The 21981-nt window shown below is 45.5% G+C and overlaps 1 protein-coding gene across 2 annotated transcripts in view; it reads right to left on the bottom strand.

Annotated features, from left to right (window-relative positions):
- The window catches only part of LOC124614036 (matrix metalloproteinase-2-like), a 914756-nt gene that overhangs the window by 287520 nt on the left and 605255 nt on the right, over window positions 1-21981 (bottom strand). The gene's annotated exons all lie outside the window — the stretch shown is intronic.

Raw genomic sequence — 21981 nt, 5'->3', positions numbered from 1 at the left:
ATTTCCTTACTTAGTTGGTTCCAGTACCCTTATATCGAGCTACTGAGCAACATCTCATTATCCTATCAGCTGAATCACTCCACTAGCTTATTTTGTATACAGTCGATTTAATTTTCTTCAGGAGGTTCTTTGACAAAGGAAACTTTTTATTGTGCCAACATATAAGTCGAGATATGCGTGTGCAGTGATTCACTACTCGTGGATGACAGTAGACTGTACTGCTGTAGCTCCGAGAAAGTACCAGAACTATAGAGAAGGAAGGAAACCGCTTTTTGTAGTGCTGCCAGCCTGCTGTATCAGTGTAGAGCATAGAGCACAGCATCCTACTCGTAATTCATTATTCCGCCGCGAGTGGCGCCGCTGCCAGTTCTGTACAAGTTCGTGGCTTCCCCGAAAGGTGGCACGCGAACCGTTGGGCGGGTCCCATCGTATGCGGGCAACCACGTGGTGCCGCACCGCCGCTGGGAATTCGGTTCATTGTCCGCGTTAAATTAAACTTTCCGCCTCACATGTTCGCAATATCGCGCTGCGACGTCCTGGCGCCATCGTGGTCGCATATGCGGCCTGCCTGAGTAGTGCCTGTATACTGGACTAAAAACAAAATGAAGTAGCAAGGGTCTATATACGGCAGCACTAGCACACGGTGGTGTAAATATTCCTTCTTAAGAAGCGAAGTTTACACAACGCTCGTGAGGCTAAGTGAAGATACAAGTTAGGAATTTAAACCTTAGGAACTTTTTTTGAAACATATACTCTTGAAAAGTGGAAGCTGGCATGTATGTAACCAGAAAAAAATACTTCAACAGGGTCTGATTCTGAAGATTGCTTCGCTGCCTAACAGATTTGATTCCCGCCACCGACCTCTGTAAAAGTTTGCTGAAAATATGCTCTTACTGACAGTATCCGTTTAAGCAGCATAAAAATAACAAAAATGATCTTATATATACGTGTGTGTGTGTGTGTGTGTGACAAAAATAAAGGCATAATAGTATGTTTGTGTCTGTATGAGTGGACGCTGCGACAAACAACGGAGCCGGCCAGAGTGGCCGAGCGGTTCTAGGCGCTACAGTCTGGAAGCGCGCGACTGCTACGGTCGCAGGTTCGAATCCTGCCTCGGGCATGGATGTGTGTGATGTCCTTAGGTTAGTTAGGCTTAAGTAGTTCTAAGTTCTAGGGGACTGATGACCTCAGAAGTTAAGTCCCATAGTGCTCAGAGCCATTTTTGAACAAACAACGGAACTGCCTATGTACCCAGGGAGCCAGGGTGAAGCAAGGAAATGCAGCTTGTCGGTTGGGGGATCACGAGCGACAGTTTCAGCCGCCTGATCGGAAATCTAGTGTCTCCCTCATTATAGATCTTGGCGCCTTACCCGTGTCAAATATGAGTGATGCCTCTTACGTATAACCGCATGAAGTTTCTAGAATAAAGTTTCATGTTTGTGTGAGTCATAGATGATTGTGAATTGAAAGAAAGAGAGAAAGTAATACCCCGTGCCGACACACAGCCCACACCCGTCAAATAGAACGAATAAGACGAGCCGTCGACTTTAACTGAAGGATTAAGTGTATGCTGGACGAGAAATCATACTGTTTCGCTGGGGAGAAAGTAGCGTTCAGTAGCCTTCGTTGTGAATGTGATATATAGAAAAATAACGTTTTCAGACGTTTATTCAACTTTTAAGCGTTGAAGTCTCTCTGACTACTAAAAACGGTAATGAATACCATCGACACGCCTTGGAAATCGACATAATGATTGAGCGACATCTATTTTTCCTTCGTATTGTTGTTAGGTACGTAGCAACGAATCGGCTGCAAGTATACATTCAATTTTTCTCACAAACATTTTCTCGCATATTGCATAAAATATCATTTCCGTCTATATCAGAAGTTCAATACTCATTTGTTAAGTGTTATGATAGGCAAAAGTTGGACACGGAACTGATCCTTGGACATAAAAATTCGCAGTGAGCAATGCGTTTAGGCGCCTAATGTTACATTAATTGACGTGGTCTCTTTTTGACGTAGTTTGTGAAACATATCCCATTCTTGTTTTTAATTCTGATTAGTAACGCCATATAGCAAAGTTAGATTACTAAGTTACGAAGTTGCTCGTCAGAGATTTGTGCTAAACTTCAGTATCAGTCTCGACGGAAGGGAAGTTAGCTATGATAAACAAGAGCTGCCGGTACTAGGCTGGGTAATCTACGAACTAGTTTCCAATCGTCGTAGATAGGGCCTCTCCGGGAAGTATAGGAGCCAAATTGGATTTATTGAGGTATTATTTCATAATAAAACTGCAATGACTTGTCATTTGCAGTGGGATGTTATTACATGGTGTAGGGCACGCTTTTCTTCCGCAACCAGTAGCGTTTTGCGAAGGAATGACTAGGTTGGAACCTAAAAGCACAGCTTAAAATGCTGCGAGTGAAAGGCACAGGTATTATTTTACTGTCATCATTTCCACATATTTGCACATTACGCTTAATATTATGTTACTGTGGTGACGTGTACCATCCTACAGGAAGCGTTACAATTAAGTTTATCGAACGTAGTTCTGTTGTTGGTTCCGCCATTTACCGCAACCTGTCAACGTCTGTCGTTGTCGACTGCTGTCCTGTATTTGGCATATTCTTCTTAAAACACCATTTTCAGCGATAGGATGGCGAATTGTACGATTTATGGTAGTTGATATACTTCTTTTTTTTTTCTTCTTTATTGAATTTCAATTCCCCCCGAAGGGGGCGGGCTGGCAGCAGCTTAGTATACTTCTTGTACTACATATCTTTAAAAATGCGCATCGTATAAAAAACGTTCTACTTGAAAAGTTAATATTGTCAAATGGAACATCTGTCTGTGGCTACCCTCCAACCGCTACGCTCTATGGCAGGTCAGCTTTTTATTTTCAAACTCCCACCCCACTCACCACATTTTTGATGCAAACTCCGATTACACCCTAAAAAATACGTAAGGTTAATCTGTGATAACTTTTCCCCATTCGTGGTAGCTGGCGCTGTAGTCGGCGCGAGAATTACGGCGGCTGGACGGAAGAACAGACCGAAATCAGTCAACCTGATGCTGAAATTCATGGGGCTCACAGAAATCAAGCATGTGGGGATCCACAGAAATCAACCCTTAAGAAAACAGCAAACTATGTTAGTTAAATTTAGTATATTTGACAGACTTTTAAAAGTCTTAACATTAACGTTTTACCGTACAATCAAACTTACAGAACTAAATTAATTTTAACGATAATATAAACTGTTTAGAACAAAAATGTTTACGTGCTCATTAGAAACGTAATGAAGCATCTAATTTTTCGGTTGTTAACTCCCACAATATCAAGGGAGAGGGGATGGGGGAAGATAATTTGCGCCCACCATTGGAAATACACTCCTGGAAATGGAAAAAAGAACACATTGACACCGGTGTGTCAGACACACCATACTTGCTCCGGACACTGCGAGAGGGCTGTACAAGCAATGATCACACGCACGGCACAGCGGACACACCAGGAACCGCGGTGTTGGCCGTCGAATGGCGCTAGCTGCGCAGCATTTGTGCACCGCCGCCGTCAGTGTCAGCCAGTTTGCCGTGGCATACGGAGCTCCATCGCAGTCTTTAACACTGGTAGCATGCCGCGACAGCGTGGACGTGAACCGTATGTGCAGTTGACGGACTTTGAGCGAGGGCGTATAGTGGGCATGCGGGAGGCCGGGTGGACGTACCGCCGAATTGCTCAACACGTGGGGCGTCAGGTCTCCACAGTACATCGATGTTGTCGCCAGTGGTCGGCGGAAGGTGCACGTGCCCGTCGACCTGGGACCGGACCGCAGCGACGCACGGATGCACGCCAAGACCGTAGGATCCTACGCAGTGCCGTAGGGGACCGCATCGCCACTTCCCAGCAAATTAGGGACACTGTTGCTCCTGGGGTATCGGCGAGGACCATTCGCAACCGTCTCCATGAAGCTGGGCTACGGTCCCGCACACCGTTAGGCCGTCTTCCGCTCACGCCCCAACATGGTGCAGCCCGCCTCCAGTGGTGTCGCGACAGGCGTGAATGGAGGGACGAATGGAGACGTATCGTCTTCAGCGATGAGAGTCGCTTCTGCCTTGGTGCCAATGATAGTCGTATGCGTGTTTGGCGCCGTGCAGGTGAGCGCCACAATCAGGACTGCATACGACCGAGGCACACAGGGCCAACACCCGGCATCATGGTGTGGGGAGCGATCTCCTACACTGGCCGTAAACCACTGGTGATCGTCGAGGGGACACTGAATAGTGCACGGTACATCCAAACCGTCATCGAACCCATCGTTCTACCATTCCTAGACCGGCAAGGGAACTTGCTGTTCCAACAGGACAATGCACGTCCGCATGTATCCCGTGCCACCCAACGTGCTCTAGAAGGTGTAAGTCAACTACCCTGGCCAGCAAGATCTCCGGATCTGTCCCCCATTGAGCATGTTTGGGACTGGATGAAGCGTTTTCTCACGCGGTCTGCACGTCCAGCACGAACGCTGGTCCAACTGAGGCGCCAGGTGGAAATGGCATGGCAAGCCGTTCCACAGGACTACATCCAGCATCTCTACGATCGTCTCCATGGGAAAATAGCAGCCTGCATTGCTGCGAAAGGTGGATATACACTGTACTAGTGCCGACATTGTGCATGCTCTGTTGCCTGTGTCTATGTGCCTGTGGTTCTGTCAGTGTGATCATGTGATGTATCTGACCCCAGGAATGTGTCAATAAAGTTTCCCCTTCCTGGGACAATGAATTCACGGTGTTCTTATTTCAATTTCCAGGAGTGTATATGTTAAAATTTTGATAAAAGTATTTACTGTTTTTAAATAATTCTTCTACTAGATTCCATAAGTGTTTTAAATGTTTCTGTTAAATTTAACCAATATATTAAAGTGGTTGTAGTAGATGCCACTTTCTCCAGTGAATGTCATATGCAATAGTTCCATGTTCAGGACGTTACTTACGCATCAGTATCTCTTTGAAAAGGATATTGTGAGTAATACTCACGAAGCAGTTAACAGTTTTTGCATTTTTTAAATTTTTGACGATGAGCATAAAGTATCTCACCGTCGGGCAGTACACGGTATTGAAAGTGCTTTGATAATGCTAAAAGTGTACTAAAAGATATTTTCAGGTTCTGGACTGTACTTACACATCAGTACCTATTTAAAAAGTATATTTTTAATGTAACTCAACAAAAATAAACAAATTTTGTTCTCTTTTCTCTTTTAGATCTTTTATTCTGGGCATAAAGTACTCTCCATCCTCCCCCCCCCCCCCTCCCACACACACCCTCGTAATGCGCCCTATGGAAAATGTTGCTATGATCAACCTGGAAAACTGAATTTTGCCGGTTACAGCGTCATCTACAACGAACGGAAAAAAATATTTAGGGTAAATCCATGCTATTTTTGACGTAGAATCCGAATCTGCAATAACTGAGAAGTTGACCCACCTATAGAGGGTGGAGGGTTAAGGGCAACCAGTTGTAGCACAGACAGATGTTCCCTTTGAAAATATTATTTTTATCTGAAACATTTATTTCGTCTGATGCGTATTTATCGAGGTATGTAGTAGTTTCATGTTAAAACAGATCCCTCTGTGTACTCTTAAGAGCCAAACAAACTGGTACATCTTCCTAGTATTGCGTAGAGCCCCGCGAACACGCAGAAGTGCCGCAACATGACGTGGTATGGACCCGACTGATGTCTGAAGTAGTACTGGAGGGAACTGACACCATGAATGCTGCAGGGCTGTCTATAAATCCGTAAGAATACGAAGTGGTGGAGATCTCATCCGAACAGCATGTTGCAATGCATCCCACATATGCTCAATAATGTTCATGTCTGAGGAGTTTGGTGGCTATCGCAAGTGTTTAAACTCAGAAGAGTGTTCCTGGAGCCACTCTGTAGCAATTCTGGACGTGTGGATTGTCGCATTTCCCTACTGGAATTGCCAAAGTCTGTCGGAATGCGCAATGGACATGAATGGATGCCGGTGATCAGACAAGATGCTTACGTACGTGTCACCTGTCAGAGTCGTATCTTGACATTAGGGTTCCCATATCACTGCAACTGCACACGCCCCACACCATTACAGAGCCTCCATCAACTTGAACACTCCCCTGCCGACATGCAACGTCCATGGATTCGTTAGGTTGGTTCCATACCCGTACACGTCCATCCGCTGGATACAATTTGAAACGAGACTCTTCCGACCAGTCAACATGTTTCCAGTCATCAACAGTCCAATATCGGTGTTGATGGGCACATTCGAGGCGTAAAGCTTTGTGTCGTGCAGTCACCAAGGGAACACGAGTGGGTCTTCGGCTCCGGAAGTTCATGTCGATGAAGTTTCGTTGAATGGTTTGCACGCTGACACTTATTGATGGCCCAGAACTGAAATCTGCAGCAATGTGCGGAAGTGTTGCATTTCTGTCATGTTGAACGATTCTGTTCAGTCGTCGTTGGTCCCGTTCTTGAAGGATCTTTTTTCGGTCGCAGCGACGTCGGAGATTTGATGTTCTACCGGATTCTTGGTGTTCACGGCATACTCGTGAAATGGTCATACGGGAAAAACACGACTTCACCGCTACCTCGGAAATATATCTCTGTATTTGAATACGCATGCCTATACCAGTTTCTTTAGCGCTTCAGTGTAGCTCCGCGCCTTTTAATCGGTACTTGACGTCTGCTAAAGTTTTTCCCACATTTGGATCGGTTTTAAGGATGCGATGACGGCGAAATTTTTGGTACAAGATATCACCCCAGGCGTTAGACAGGGACGGTCCAGAAACTGACAGTTTGATGGTAGTTACACTACTGGCCATTAAAATTGCTACACCAAGAAGAAATGCAGATGATAAACGGGTATTCATTCGACAAATATATTATACCATAACTGACATGTGATTACATTTTCACGCAATTTGGCTGCATAGATCCTGAGAAATCAGTACCCAGAACAACCACCTCTGGCCGTAATAACGGCCTTGATACGCCTGGGCATTGAGTCAACAGAGCTTGGATGGTGTGTACAGATACAGCTGCCCATGCAGCTTCAACACGATACCACAGTCCCTCAAGAGTAGCGACTGGCGTATTGTGACGTGCCAGTTGCTCGGTCACCATTGACCAGACGTTTTGAATTGGTGAGAGATCTGGAGAATGTGCTAGCCAGGGCAGCAGTCGAACATTTTCTGTATCCGGAAAGGTCCGTACAGGACCCGAAACATGCAGTCGTGCATTATCCTGCTGAAATGTAGGGTTTCACAGGGATCTAATGAAGAGTAGAGCCAAGGGTCGCAACACATCTGAAATGTAACGTCCACTGTTCAAAGTGCCGTCAATGCGAACAAGAGGTGAACGAGACGTGTAACCAACGACACCCCATACCATCACGCCGGGTGATACGCCAGTATGGCGATGACGAATACACGCTTCCAATGTGCGTTCACCGCGATGTCGCCAAACACGGATGCGACCATCATGATGCTGTAAACAGAACCTGGATTCATCCGAAAAAATGACGTTTTGCCATTCGTGCACCCAGGTTCGTCGTTGAGTACACCATGGCAGGCGCTCCTGTCTGTGATGCAGCGTCAAGAGTAACCGCAGACATGGTCTCCGAGCTGATAGTCCATGCTGCTGCAAACGTCGTCGAACTGATCGTGCAGGTGGTTGTTGTCTTGCAAACGTCGCCATCTGTTGACTCAGGGATCGAGACGTGGCTGCACGATCCGTTACAGCCATGCGGATGAGATGCCCGTCATCTCGACTGCTAGTGATACGAGGCCGTTGGGATCCAGCACGGCGTTCCGTATTACGCTCCTGAACCCACCGATTCCATATTCTGCTAACAGTCACTGGATCTCGACCAACGAGAGCAGCAATGCCGCGATATGATAAACCGCAATCGCAATAGGCTACAATCCGACCTTTATCAACGTCGGAAACGTGATGGTACGCATTTCTCCCCCTTACACGAGGTGTCACAACAACGTTTCATCAGGCAACGCCGGTCAACTGCCGTTTGTGTATGAAAAATCGGTTGGAAACTTTCCTCATGTCAGCACGTTGTAAGTGTCGCCACCGGCGCCAACACTGTGTGAATGCTCTGAAAAGCTAGTCATTTGCGTATCACAGCATCTTCCTCCTGGCGCTTAAATTTCGCGTTTGTAGCACGTCATCTTCGTGGTGTAGCAATTTTAATGGCCAGTAGTGTATTCAAGTACTGCGGGTGTGATCCACGATTAATGTGGAGCAATTGATTCGGCAGTAAGTCAGCGGCCGCGCTTAACGGTGCCACCGAACCTGCGGGCTACAGCGAGGCATCACGAGGGCTGGCTGCGTCCCGCCGGCCTCTGCACAAGTAGGAAGCCCTTAATAGGCGGAACAGCGACGAGGGCTCAGCTGCGCAGGGCTGCACAAAGCCCCTCGCACTGACCCGCGTCGAATGCCTACGTATCGCTTCACTGCCACTTCTGACATCGTAACAAAACACACTCGCAGCACACCTGCTACTGGCGACTAATAATCGGGCTATCCCAGTACGGTAAAGATGGCCACGACTGACAAGTCTGAAGGTGGCTACTTCTGGTCCAAACCGTCAATGCCTCTTCCGCCAGTCATTAATTCTCAAGACAGCGGAAGCTTGTTAGATTTGGACTCTCGGATTAAGTTCGTACGCTCTCGTGGACGGAATCAATTTCCACAAAATTATACCGAGTTCAAGAGTGAGTCACGCTGTAAAATGCAAACAACTTTTCGGCAACTTTGCGTGTTCGGTGTATAATTGTGCTGATACATCATTTTATAAAATGGCGCAGTCTATAAATCAGGGCGATGTGGTACGGTAATTAGAACACTGGACTCCTAGACTCGGGATGGGACAGAGGCGGGTACAAATGCCCATCCAGCCTTTGAATTTTCGTGGCTTCCCTAATCGCCCAAGCCGAGTGGTTATTTTGTAAAGGAGACAATGGCCTGCCTACTCCATCCTTGCCCTTTTCCGAGCTTGTGCTCCATCTCCAATCACCTCGCCGTCCACGGGACGCTAAATTACGATCTTCCTTTTTCTTTTCCAATTTCGTGGAAAAATATACTTTTGATTGTTTTAACTAGTAAAAGCGGAAATAGAGTGCCACAATTTTGTAATGCGGATATGTCTGATGCCCTAGTTAGCCATATGGAATCAACAACAATAACTGTAATCGTTCGAAATTCTGTCCTGAACTCCATTACTAGGTGTTTAGTTGAATACGGAGCTTACTCTCTTTGATTGTGAATTTAAAGTAAGTTAGCGAAAGGTTAAATGGTTGAAATGGCTCTGAGCACTATGGGACTTAACTGCTGAGGTCATCAGTTCCCTAGAACTTAGAACTACATAAACCTAACTAACCTAAGCACATCACACACATCCATGCCCGAGGAAGGATTCGAACCTGCGACCGCATTTGTACATATTTGTAATGGTGATATCCTGAGTAGATTGACTGCCGGACGTTTGCATTAAATACACGGCAAGGGAAATAACTTTTAAAAAAGTTCAAATGTGAGTGAATTCCTGTGGGACCAAACTGCTGAGGTCCTCGGTCCCTAGGCTTACACACTACTTAAACTAACTTATGGTAAGAACAACACACACACATGCCCGAGGGAGGACTCGAGCCTCCGACGGGAGGGACCGCGCATTCCGTGACATAGCGCGTTAGACAGCGCGTGGCAAACAACTTCACAATAAGGTCGGAGCAGGAGAGGGGATGACGAATCGAGCAGTTTCCCAGATAACCACAGGTCGGAAACGCAACGTTGTGGACCCACGGCCATAAAAAGACAGCCAGTCAGCGACAAACGCGATAGTGCGTACGTTTAAATTACGCAGTTAACACGTGTTGTGATAAAATGTGCAGTTACTAATTATATTAACTAAACATAATGATTTCAACTGAAACCGCAACGCAATTAATTCATAAAGATAAAAGAGCGACAAAGCCATACAAACTCGTTTGCTTGCTGGACAGACTTCTGCGCGCTCGTGCCTGACTGGCTGTCGTTTTATGGCCGTAGCTCCAGAACGTTGCGGTATCTGGTTACGTGGGAAATTCTGCTCGAATCAACGTCCCCTACCCTGCTCTGACGTTGCCATCACGTCGCTTTTCTCCATTCTACATGAATTAGTTCATTTATACTCCTTGACAAAAACTGCACACTGTATCCAGAAGACATAGTCGGACGTCAATGTAACTTCGCAACACGTACACACCATGGGAGGGTATGGAAATGATTAAGTTGCGTTTCTCAGTGACACGTGCACCGGTCAGCACAGTGCATTAGTGTTGTCCGTGTTTAGTGCTTTTACCAGGCCTGGTAGGGTACATAAGAGCGTCAGATGTTGAGTCGTCTCTTTGAACGACACGAAGATGCACCTTCATCAGCTCTTGACACAGTTCGAAAGGGACCTCATTGTGGGGCTCCATTTCGCCAACTGGTAGAATCGGACAATATCGTGGTATGGAGGGCATTCGGATATGACGGTGGCCCGATGTTGGGCTGCATCAGCCCAGGTGTACTCAGCGTCAAGGTTCCGGTCGGCCATGCCTGACCACCGCAAGTGAGGATCGCCGTATCCTGCACCAAGCACACCGTAACCCCTCGATATCTGCGCCTGCCATCCCAGAATAAGTAATCGACGCCCTGCAACATTCCATGTCATCTCTCAGACTGGCAGCAGCTGGACTAGGGAATTACCGTGCCGTGTGTGGGTTGCCGTTAACATCGCAATGCAAACGGCTACGTTTAGAGTGGGATCGTGACCGGGAAGCATGAATTGTTGATGAATGGCAACGCATTGTGTTCAGCGATGAACTGCAGTTCTGACCTATCCCAGATGACCATCGTCGGCGATTATGGAGGCGACCTGAGGAGATTCCAATGTTTCTGAGAGGCGGAACTATGTTACTGTTATGCCGGAGTCAAGATAGCCCCTGAGGGCCGGCAACCCTTGTTACACCACAGAAGACCGTGTTGTCTATGTCCAAGGCGTACCAAAAGCACTATTGCAACACCGACTACTTACATATATGATAATGGAAACAGACAGTCCGAGCACTACTTCCTGCAGAAGTATCACTACGCCAAAACCTGATGGCTTGGAGACAGCTATTTAGTGGCTAGAACCAGCCCGAAGTTCAGTTCACTCCGGATGCCGACCTCGTGGACTTCGACCGCTGAAGATTACGTCTTCGTCTCTGAATTGGACTTTTACTAGTGTGCGTGTGTTTTACCACGAACCATTGTGGAAAATTAGAAGTGAACTTTTTGTTTGCCTCAATTAGGAGACTTTTACTGGCATCGTTATTGTTACTTTTCTTTTGTGGTTCAGTCATCAACCTTGTAACCGTACGTAGATAAAAGTTGCGTTTGTGCAAAATTGTGAATTTTCAGTAACAACAGTTATTCTGCCGTCATGGTGTGGGTACCCATCGGGTATGACTTGATGTCACGATTGCCAGTGATTGTAGCAACACTAGCGGCACAACGGTATGTCACTGACATCCTTCTTCGTCACGTGTTATCTCTCATGCATCAGTATCGTGATGTCATTTTTCGGCAAGACAATGCTCGTCCACACGTGTCTCTATGCACTATCTGTGTGATATTGAGGAAGTTTTGTGGCCATCAAGATCCCCAGATACGTACCATATGTAGGATGTATATAACCAGATGTGTAGGACCAGCTCGGATGTCAATTCTGTCCCGGTGCAAGTATCCGGTGTATCTATGACCAGTTACAACAGCTGTGGGTCAGCTTATCTCACGAGAGGATACAACGGCTTTATGACACCTTTCCCAGTCGAATGACTGCATACGTCCGGACCAGATAGGTGAAACGTCATACTGATAAGTGGGCTCATACAACCAAGTTCTGTGCAAATTGGACTCGACACTGTAATCACCGAAATAAGACCTCATACCATCTCTACCCGTGAAGTTTGATTTCGTTTGCTGCTCCAGCTCTGGGTGCTTCACTTTTTTTTTTGCCAGACAATGTATTTTTTGATTCACATTTCTGACAGGTATCATTCTCGAAACTTTAGAGCTGTGATGTATTTTTATAGGGTGTCCATAAAAGAATGCACCAGATATAAATTTTAATAGTATCAACTGTAAGCGTTGCACAGTGTTGGTTCAATGTCACAATTCAGGAGTAACATAATTTTAGTTGAGTCTTGTTTTCCCGCTTTCAGCGCCACATACGTAAAATGGCGACTCCTGAGCTTAAAGCGTTTTGTGTTTTAATGTTTTCTGGAATTGAATCTGTAATTTCAGTTCAACGAGCGTTTCTTTTAAAATCTGATTGTGATCCGTTATGCGACAAACACATCGGTCCATGGTATAGTTAGTTCGAAACGACCGGACGTCTGTATAAAGGGAAAATCAATAGACGACCAAAACCGTCTGAAGAGGATGTTGTCCGTGTCAGAGCATCTTGCCTTCGTAGTCCTGAGAAGTATGTTCGGAAAGCAAATCTTGAACTTTAGTTGCAAAGACAACAGCGTGGAAGGTTTTAAGAATATGTTTACACATGCGCTCATATCGGTTACAGTTGGTACATGCTTTAAATCCAGATGACTATGTGTATGTTTTAACTTTGCGAGGGAAGTGCTGCAGTTGGAAGACGACTTTCTTGATGATGTATTCAGTAATGTGGCCATTTTTTATGTAAATGGGAAGTTAAATATCCATAACGTTCATATCTGGAAGTCAGAACATACTCACGAACTTGTACAATATGATAGAGATTCTGCAAAATTACTCGTAAACGTTTTCTGCGCTGCGCTGCGTGCCACGCCACTGCATGGACCGTGTTTTTTTTTTTTTTTTTTTTTTTTTTTTTTTTTTTTTTTTTTTTTTTTTTTTTTTTTTACACTGAAGCTACCGTTAACGGGGGTAGATATGTTGCAAAAATGGAGCTTTTCCCAAAGAAGGAAAATCTGGAAACTTTATTTGGCAACAATATGGATCTCCTACCCATTGGAATTTATTTGTACGAAAATGGTTGAACGTTGACGTCCCTGACCGTTGGTTTGGTCGTAATGGTTGATACGGCAGAGGTCTTCTCTCGCTGGCTTGCACGTTCACCTGACTTCCACGCCGTGCGATGTCTTCCTTTGAGGCTTTATAAAAAATCATGTCTACTTTCCGCCACTACCTAATAATTTCCCAGAGTTGAGACAGAAAATTGAAGACAATATTGCTTCCATTACTCCGAACTTGTTAATTAAAGTATGGGAAGAATTGGGTTTTCGGTTAGATGTGTGCCGTATAACTAAAGGTGCACTTACTGAATTCTAAAGGCTGTAAGCTAAACTAAATAATTGGGGATTAATACTTTTGTAACTTAAATTGTAACGATCACGTAGATAATGTTGCGGGGAAAGCAAACCAGAAACTGTTATTTATTGGCAGAACACTTGGAAAATTCAGCAGGTGTACTAAAGTGATTGCTTACACTATGCTTGTCCGCCCTGTAGGGACTATTCTGTGCGCTGTGGGATCTGCGTCAGATAGGATCGACGGAGGACATCTGAAAAGTTCAAAGAAGGGCCGCTCGTCTTTTACTATCGCGAAATAACGGAGAGTGCCACCTATATGCTCCCGAATCGGGGTGGCAATTACTAAAACATAGGCGTTTTTCGTTGCGGCAGGATCTTCTCATAAAAATATTTTTTGGTACCCACCTAAATAGGGAGAAATGATTATCATAATAAAATACGAGGGTCACTCCAAAAGAAATGCACGTTATTTATTTTAAAATGCATCTTTAATTCTACATGTTTGAAAGTTTTACAGTGTGTAGATACATCCTTTAGGAATAATATTTTCATTTCTCCACATAATTTCCATCCCTCTCAACTGCTTTACGCCATCTTGGAACTAGCGCCCGTATACCCGCACTGTAAAATTCTAGACCAACCTGTTGGAGCCACTGTTTAACAGCATGCACCGCCTTGTTCCACGAAGAGAGTCTTTCAGTTTCCCAAAGAGATGATAGTCACATGGTGCCAGATCAGGACTGTAAGGCGGGTGTTTCAGTGTTGTCCATCTAAGTTTTGTGATCGCTTCCATGGTTTTTTGACTGACATGTGGCCGTGCATTGTCGTGCAACTGCAAAACATTCTGCTTTCGCCGATGTGGTCGAACACGACTCAGTCGAGCTTGAAGTTTCTTCAGTGTCGTCACATATGCCTCAGAATTTATGGTGGTTCCACTTGGCATGATGTTCACAAGCAAGAGTCCTTCGGAATCGAAAAATACCGTAGACATAACTTTTCCAGCAGAAGGTGTGGTTTTGATTTTTTTTTTCTTGGGTGAATTTGCATGATGCCACTCCATTGATTGCCTCTTCGTCTCTGGTGAAAAATGATGGAGCCTTGTTTCATCACCTGTCACAATTCTTCCAAGAAATTCATCTCCACCATTCTCGTACTGTTCCAAAATTTTACTGCATACCTTTTTCTTGTTTCAACATCCCGGGAACCCACCTGGGACAAACCTTTTTTAACGCCAACACTTTCAGTCTTCTGCAAACACTTCCTTCCCCTATCCCAACGTAGCGTGACAATTCGTTCACTGTGATGCGTCTGTCAGCAGTCACCAATTCGTTAACTCTATGCACATTGTCTGGAGTGTGTGCAGTACGAGGCCTGCCGCTGCGAGGACAATCCTCAATACTGCCGTGCCCGATTTCATCACGTAACCTGCTTACCTACCGACTAAATGTACTGCGATCGACAGCAGCATCTCGATACACCTTTTTCAACCTCTTGTGCATGTTTCCCACTGTCTCGTTTTCACAGCACAGGAATTCTATGACAGCACGTTGCTTCTGACGAACGTCAAGTGTAGCTGCCGTCTTGAAGACATGCTGTGACGGCGCCACTCACGGGAACAGGTTGAACTAAGTTTGAAAACTTTCACACATGCAGAATGAAAACTGTATTTTTACAAAAATAGTGTGCATTTCTTTTGGAGCGGCCCTCGTAAAGCAAAGTCGCACAGAAAGATTTAAGTGTTAGTTTTTTTTCCACGTACTGTTCGAGAGTGAAGAACGTAGCTTGAAGGTGAATCGATGAAGCGTCTGCTAGGCAGTTAATTGTGTATTGCAGAGTAATCATAGAGATGTAAGGTGCCGATGAATTTAAACTCTTGTAATATACCATTGAAACCGGGACGTTCTGTCACGAGTACCCTGTATTTTTAGCGTGACCGAGTGCAGACGGAGCAGTGGACTGCGGCTGGAGAGCCCCGGCTGTTGCGTAGCTGGCGGGTAACAGGTGCTGCCCGCATCGGCGTGCAGTAAGAAGCGCGTCGATTCCTAAGCGAGAGCCGTGCCCCGTGTCCGGCGGTACGCGCCGCGCTGGCCACGCTACGTGACCGGCCTACCGCCGGCCGCCGCTGCTGCTGCCGCCTTCTGCGCGGCTGCCCTTGAGCCGCGCCGGCAGCTACTGACCCACGCTAAGGGCGCGCGGTCGTTGCCAGTAATTCCGGGACACGCGGAGAAATCAGCTCCCGTTCTGCTGCGCGAATAACTAGATGCAATGAGAATGCGCATCTCAGCGGTAAGGCCAGAATTCCACCTGTGAAGCAGCGACAGCAGGGTTTCGGGCGGAAGAAGACCAGCAACGACAAGCGGCGAAGTTAATGCCAAGTAGCTGTTGATTCCAGAAGTAAATACGTATAGGATATACAATGACGGAAAACAATCGCGACACAAATAAATAATTTATGTAGAGCAATGGAATCTCAAGAATACATTTGTCTATGTAAAACATTCGATTATCATTGCAAGTTCACAGGTTAATGTAAGCGTGAGATAAGCCATTAGACATATGGCACTCTGGAACAAAAATGGCTCTGAGCACTATGGGACTAAGCTTCTAAGGTCATCAGTCCCCTAGAACTGAGAACTACTTAAACCTAACTAACCTAAGGACATCACACACATCCATGCCCGAAGCAGGATTCGAACCTGCGACCGTAGCGGTCGCGCGGTTCCAGACTGTAGCGCCTTTAACCGCTTGGCCACCCCGGCCGGCCACTCTGGAACATTAATAACCGGTGAAGCCGTCAGAATGTTGACTGCAAGCATGCAAACGTGCATGCATTGTGTTGTGCAGGTACCGGAAGTCAGTTTATGGGGTGGAGTTCCATGCCTGTTGCACTTGGTGGGTCAGTACAGGGACGCGGTTACTGCTGTTTTGTGGATGACCCTGAAGTTGTCGCCCGATATTGTCCCATAGGTTCTCGATAGGGGACAGGTCACGTGATCGAACAAGACAAGGCAACATGTAGACACTCTGTAGAGCATGTTGGGGTATAACAGCAGTCTGTGGTCGAGGGTTATCCTGTTGGAAAACACCTCCTGGAGTGCTATTTATGAGTGGTGTGGTGTCACCGTCAGACACCACACTTGCTAGGTGGTAGCTTTTAAATCGGCCGCGGTCCGGTAGCATACGACGGACCCGCATGTCGCCACTGTCAGTAATTGCAGACCGAGCGTCGCCACACGGCAGGTCTAGAGAGAGACCTACTAGCACTCGCCCCAGTTGTACGGACGACTTAGCTAGCGATGCAACACTGACGAAGCCTCGTTTATTTGCAGAGAAGATAGTTAGAATAGCCTTCAGCTAAGTCAATGGCTACGACCTAGCAAGGCGCCATAGCAATTGATAGTTATCGTATGAAGCATGTCTCATCAAGAACGATGTATACAAATGATGGATTAAAGTTAAGTATTCCAGCAGCTACGTACTTTTCTTTGTAGCATTCATTCCGTATCCTGTTTCAGACCTCATGCCAGCCTGCTTGAGTTTAAGTGCGTGCCTTTCGGTTACCCGTCACTGTGGACTGGCTGTCTTGTCAGTCCACAACAAATGGCATCACAACAGGTCGAATCACCAGACTGAAGCACAGATTTGCAGTCATGGTGCGTGGAATAACAATGACGGTGCTCCTACTGTCATACGAAATCGCACCCCAGACCACCGCTCCAATTTAGATAGCCGAGTGGTTCTAGGCGCTACAGTCTGGAACCGTGCGACCGCTCCGGTTAAGTCCCATAGTGCTCAGAGCCATTTGAACAATTTAGATACAGTGTGTCTAGGTTGTAGACAGGATTGCAAGCGCTCAGTTGACTTCCTTCTTACAAACACAAGTCCATCGGTGCCAACGAGGCATCTACATCTACATCTACATCCATACTCCGCAAGCCACCTGACAGTGTGTGGTGGAGGGTACCCTCTATCGGTTCTCCCTTCCATTCCAGTCTCGTGTCGTTCGTGGAAAGAAAGATTGTCGGTATGCCTCTGTTTGGGGTCTAATCCCTCTGATTTTATCCTCATGGTCTCTTCGCGAGATATATGTACGAGGGAGCAATATACTGCTTGGCTCCTCGGTGACAGTATGTTCTCGAAACTTCAACAAAAGCCCGTACCGAGCTACTGAGCGTCTCTCTTGCAGAGTCTTCCACTGGAGTTATCTATCATCTCCGTAACGCTTTCGCCATTACTACATGATACTGTAACGAAGCGCGCTGCTCTCCGTTGGATCTTCTCTGTCTCTTCTATCAACCTTATTCAAGCAGTGGGCGAACAACTGTACAGTAACCTACTTCCTTTGTTTTCGGACTGCAGCTTTCATCAGAAATCGCAACAAACGTCAACCATGCTCTCAAACGAGCTCTCGCTTGACACCACGGAAGTCGCAAATGGCGGCTGTTTAGGGTCAGTGGAATGCGCGCTATCGTCTAGCTCGGAACTGTCCTTGAGGTAATCGATTTGTAACAGTTCGTTGTGTCATTGTAATGCCAACTGCTGCTCAAATTGTTGCTGCAGATGCAGTACGATGAACCAGAGCCATACGACGAACACGATGATCTTCCCTCTCGGTAGTGCTACGTGGTCGTCTGGGAGTCCGGTCTTCCCGTGCCTACCGCTGCCATCAATGGTGTGCAGTGGCTAAATTCCTACCACGTCTTTCTGCATTATCGTAGAAGGAACATCCAACTTGCCGTAGCCCTATTCACGACCTCGTTCAAAATCAGTGAGGTGTTGATAGTGGCGTGTATGTCACCATAAAGGCATTCTTGACTAACATCAACTCACTACGTTCTATCTCAAAGGTAATTAACGCTCACGACCGTTACAGTGTGTATTTAAAGCAAACCTGATTTGCATCCTCATAATCGCGCTACTAGCGCCACTCTTAATGACTGGAGCAAAATTTTAATAGATATTATCTTCCAGATGTAGAAATACGCCTACCAACTTTCGTTTATATCATACAACATACGTCTTTTTTCCGTCTTTGCATATGCAGGATGTTGCTGTCTGATCTGCAGAGCCGAGTCAGGTATTAAATCCTACGCCAATGATGCGCTGTCTCTGTTTATGTTTGTGCTGCGAACTGCTTTCTGAATGCACGATTTTATTTTTGCTGTGGAACACCACAACACAGAGGAAAACAGTCTGTGAAGTCTTCGTTCATAAGTGAACTGCAGCCATGTGATGATTTGTCTCGCGTCATGGCGACTGACAAAGTACCTGTTCCATTTAAGGGATTTTGGAAGAGAATTTCTGAAGACAGATCAAATTAGAATAGTAGACATGAAGCTCTGGTCGTAACTTATGGAAGCTGTAAGTGAAATTATTTGAATTTCGGTTTGGTTCGAGGTGATGCGTAGTTATAGTAGCTAACATTTGTCTGTGGCGCATGCCTTTTGTATGGTGCTGGGAACAGTAGGGGTAGTGGCAGTAGCAATAGCAGCAGCAGTAGGAGTTCTAGCAGATTTCACGTTGCTGGCACTCACTAACGCCGATTTCCACAATACATAAGTGAATTGAAGATATTTCTTTTGTAAATAAAACCCGCCTTTTCCTGCTGCACTGCATTTTATTTCTCACAGACGCGTTTCGCCTTTTTCACTTTAAGGCATCGTCAGTAGGATCTAGAACATTTAAAGATAATATAAAGCCGTGACGCGGAATACGGCAGATAGGACCTTTTGACCTCTGGCTGGAACTAGCGTGAGGTTCGTGAATATGCCAGTTTACGGTAAAAAGTAAAGTGAAACTCAGAATTCTTGAAATGAGACCGTCTGAACCTGAGTAGGAGACTTGTAACCTTTCCAACGGATTAGATTACAGAGGCCAATGTCTTGGTTGTGGGAGCGTGCGAGTCAGAGCTACTTGGTCATCCAACGAACCAGTACACAGTTAACAGAATACTGATTAGAAATTTAACAAATAAAGATTTAAAGAACTAACAGAACAACAAAAAGCAAAGAGTTTACGAATAAATAACACATAACAGGAAAAAGTTCTCAGCAACTCCAGGCAACCCTCTACAGAATACAAGGAGTGTGCCGTAAGCAAACCTTTTTAAACCTTGATTTCGGTACTTTGGGTTTATCACTCTTTTTTTTCAGATACTCTGGCAACCTGTGGAAAACTAAACATGCTGACTCGCGCACACCTTTCTGTACTGAATTCAAGGAACTGTTATCCAAGTGCATATCGTTCTTCCGTCTAGTGTGCACAAAATAGCTGTTGTAGTTTCTTTTGAATGAGTCATTATTGTCAACAACAAATCACATTAGGAAATACTGGTATAGGGAGGGCAGAGATAGATTTCCGAGAGACCTGAACAGCGGTCATCGCGAAATTCGCAAACTGACACCGCAGACCAGATTGGAGGCGGTTTCTTGGCTAAGATTATCCTTGCTGAATAGCTTCAAAATATAAGACCATGCGATATAATAGAGCGAGAGCAAGCAGTTTAAATAAGTCTTCGAGTTTCACTGTCATCTAGTCATACACAATTGTTCGCTGAGCGATCAGTAGAGATTGGCCTAGCCTCGCAATTCGGTTGCTATTATCTACTCCCGAATGTTGTGATCACTGTCAGTCTAGTGCCTTAAATGTACACGTCGAGAGTGGACAGCTGATAAATGTGTAAAGTAGTAGTGTCGTGTTTGCGTTATTGACGATGTCAAGAGAGTGCGGAGAGTGTGATGAAAACCGGTGCCGGCAAAAAGCTTAGTGCTCTCCAAAAGTACCACGGGGACAGCCGAGCTTAACATCCCCATTCTAAGGGCCGATTACCGTCAGCAACGTCACACGCCCTCAGTCGTGAGACAGCGAAAAGGTTTGGAATTTGGGCCAGGAAATTGGCACAAATTTTGTTGATCGGGAGTTTTACACCGAAATTTGTCTAGGCGGCTAAACGATGACGGCGAGAAATTGCGATTGGAACAAGTCGGGATATGGGGAAATAATTCTCCGGAGGAAATAGCCGAGGAAGTGTGTATAGGAGGCACTGTGATTAAGTGCCCCGTATCTCCGTGCGATATCATCTTTTGGCTGGACAGAAAGATCACGAGTCAGTGGGAAGACGGATGAATGGAGGAGGTAAACAACAAACTCGGTCAATGAAAGTGACCACCCAGGCATGCGAACCCGATGCTTGCGATGGGATGAAGTGATGCTCACCAGGTTACGAATAGGACATTGTACACTGACAGAGTTTCCTCCTCTGGCAGAATGCTCCACCAGTACCTGTAGTTTGCGGATATAACGCATTTTAACTGCATATGTTTCGTATTGTGCTGCCCTCTGCTTGGGTGGAAGCCTGTCCACCATCCTAGCTGACTACGGCAACTGTGCAACACACATTCTAAAATTTTCTTAAGCGCCGGGTCTTCTGTGTAAATGGAGAGGATGTCAATAAAGTTTTATGTATTCGGCCAGTTTTTGTTTCAGTAAGTGGTAAATTTTAGCATTTTTATTCAGGTGATTCTCCTTAAATTAAGTAACGTATCAAGTTAATCTAATCATCTACTAAGAAAATAGTTTGGGTAGAAACAATAACATTCAAATGAAATTTTTCATGTGCCCTCCATTTTCATTTAAGGGTAATACACCTGTTAATCATCTTGGTTCACTTTTCAAGAAAAAATTTATGGGTCTTAGTAACGTAGCTTTTAGATGCCCTAAACTCATCTCTAATTAAACACCCACGGAGAAAGCAGGAAACATAAAATTATGAAAGCGGTTCTTTTGTGTGTCGTAAGGACGTTATACCAAACAATTGGTGGATTTTAATAAATGACTAGGTAACTGACAAACTGATTTTACCAGTGATGAACCATATAACTGTGTCGACATAGTAAGATTTTATGTTAATCTTGTGGCGATGCGGACGAGTTATAACTCGATCCGAGGTTATAAACTTCAAACTGGTAAATTTATGATCTCTCTGTACTGGATCTCTTCTTTCCGTTGACTTCCGTTCCTATGCAGCTGATCTTGAGCGGGAAATTGGACAGAAGTATTCTATCTTCCAAATTGTGCGAACTTCTCTTATCAGCACATATTTATTCGTGCAACATTTGCAGCTTGGAAATACCTCAACGTTGTGTGTCTGCCGTACGACAATGGACATTACATGCGCTATATACATCAGATTTCACAGATCACAGCAGCCTAACTAACTTCTTCGGTTTGTTTCATGACGTCCTTACTGCATAGAGCACGGCGTAACTCCAAGGCGGGGTCGGCTGCAAGAAGAAACCACCAAACCAGCAAGTGCCGCAAAGCGTGAGCCATTGCCGACACACAAACACACACACACACACACACACACACACACACACACACACGCTACACACAATACGCGTGTCCAGCCTTATGAAATAAAATACTGGAAAATATTTCACGACTTCATCGATACTAACAACATCGCGCATCCTATCACTTCAGGGAACTAATATGGTAGAACCACAATAGCCAGACAGTCTACAGAGAGTTGCTAATACTCGTTCCTGGACAACCGTCGTAACAATTTCGCTTGCGAGTACAGACATCGCTCAAAGTTTGAGATGTGTGTGTTGATATCC

This window comes from Schistocerca americana, chromosome 1 (genome assembly GCF_021461395.2).
Source record: "Schistocerca americana isolate TAMUIC-IGC-003095 chromosome 1, iqSchAmer2.1, whole genome shotgun sequence".
NCBI lineage: Eukaryota > Metazoa > Arthropoda > Insecta > Orthoptera > Acrididae > Schistocerca > Schistocerca americana.
The sequence above is the reverse complement of the archived record's forward strand: the minus strand, read 5'-3'. Positions and strand labels throughout refer to the sequence as shown.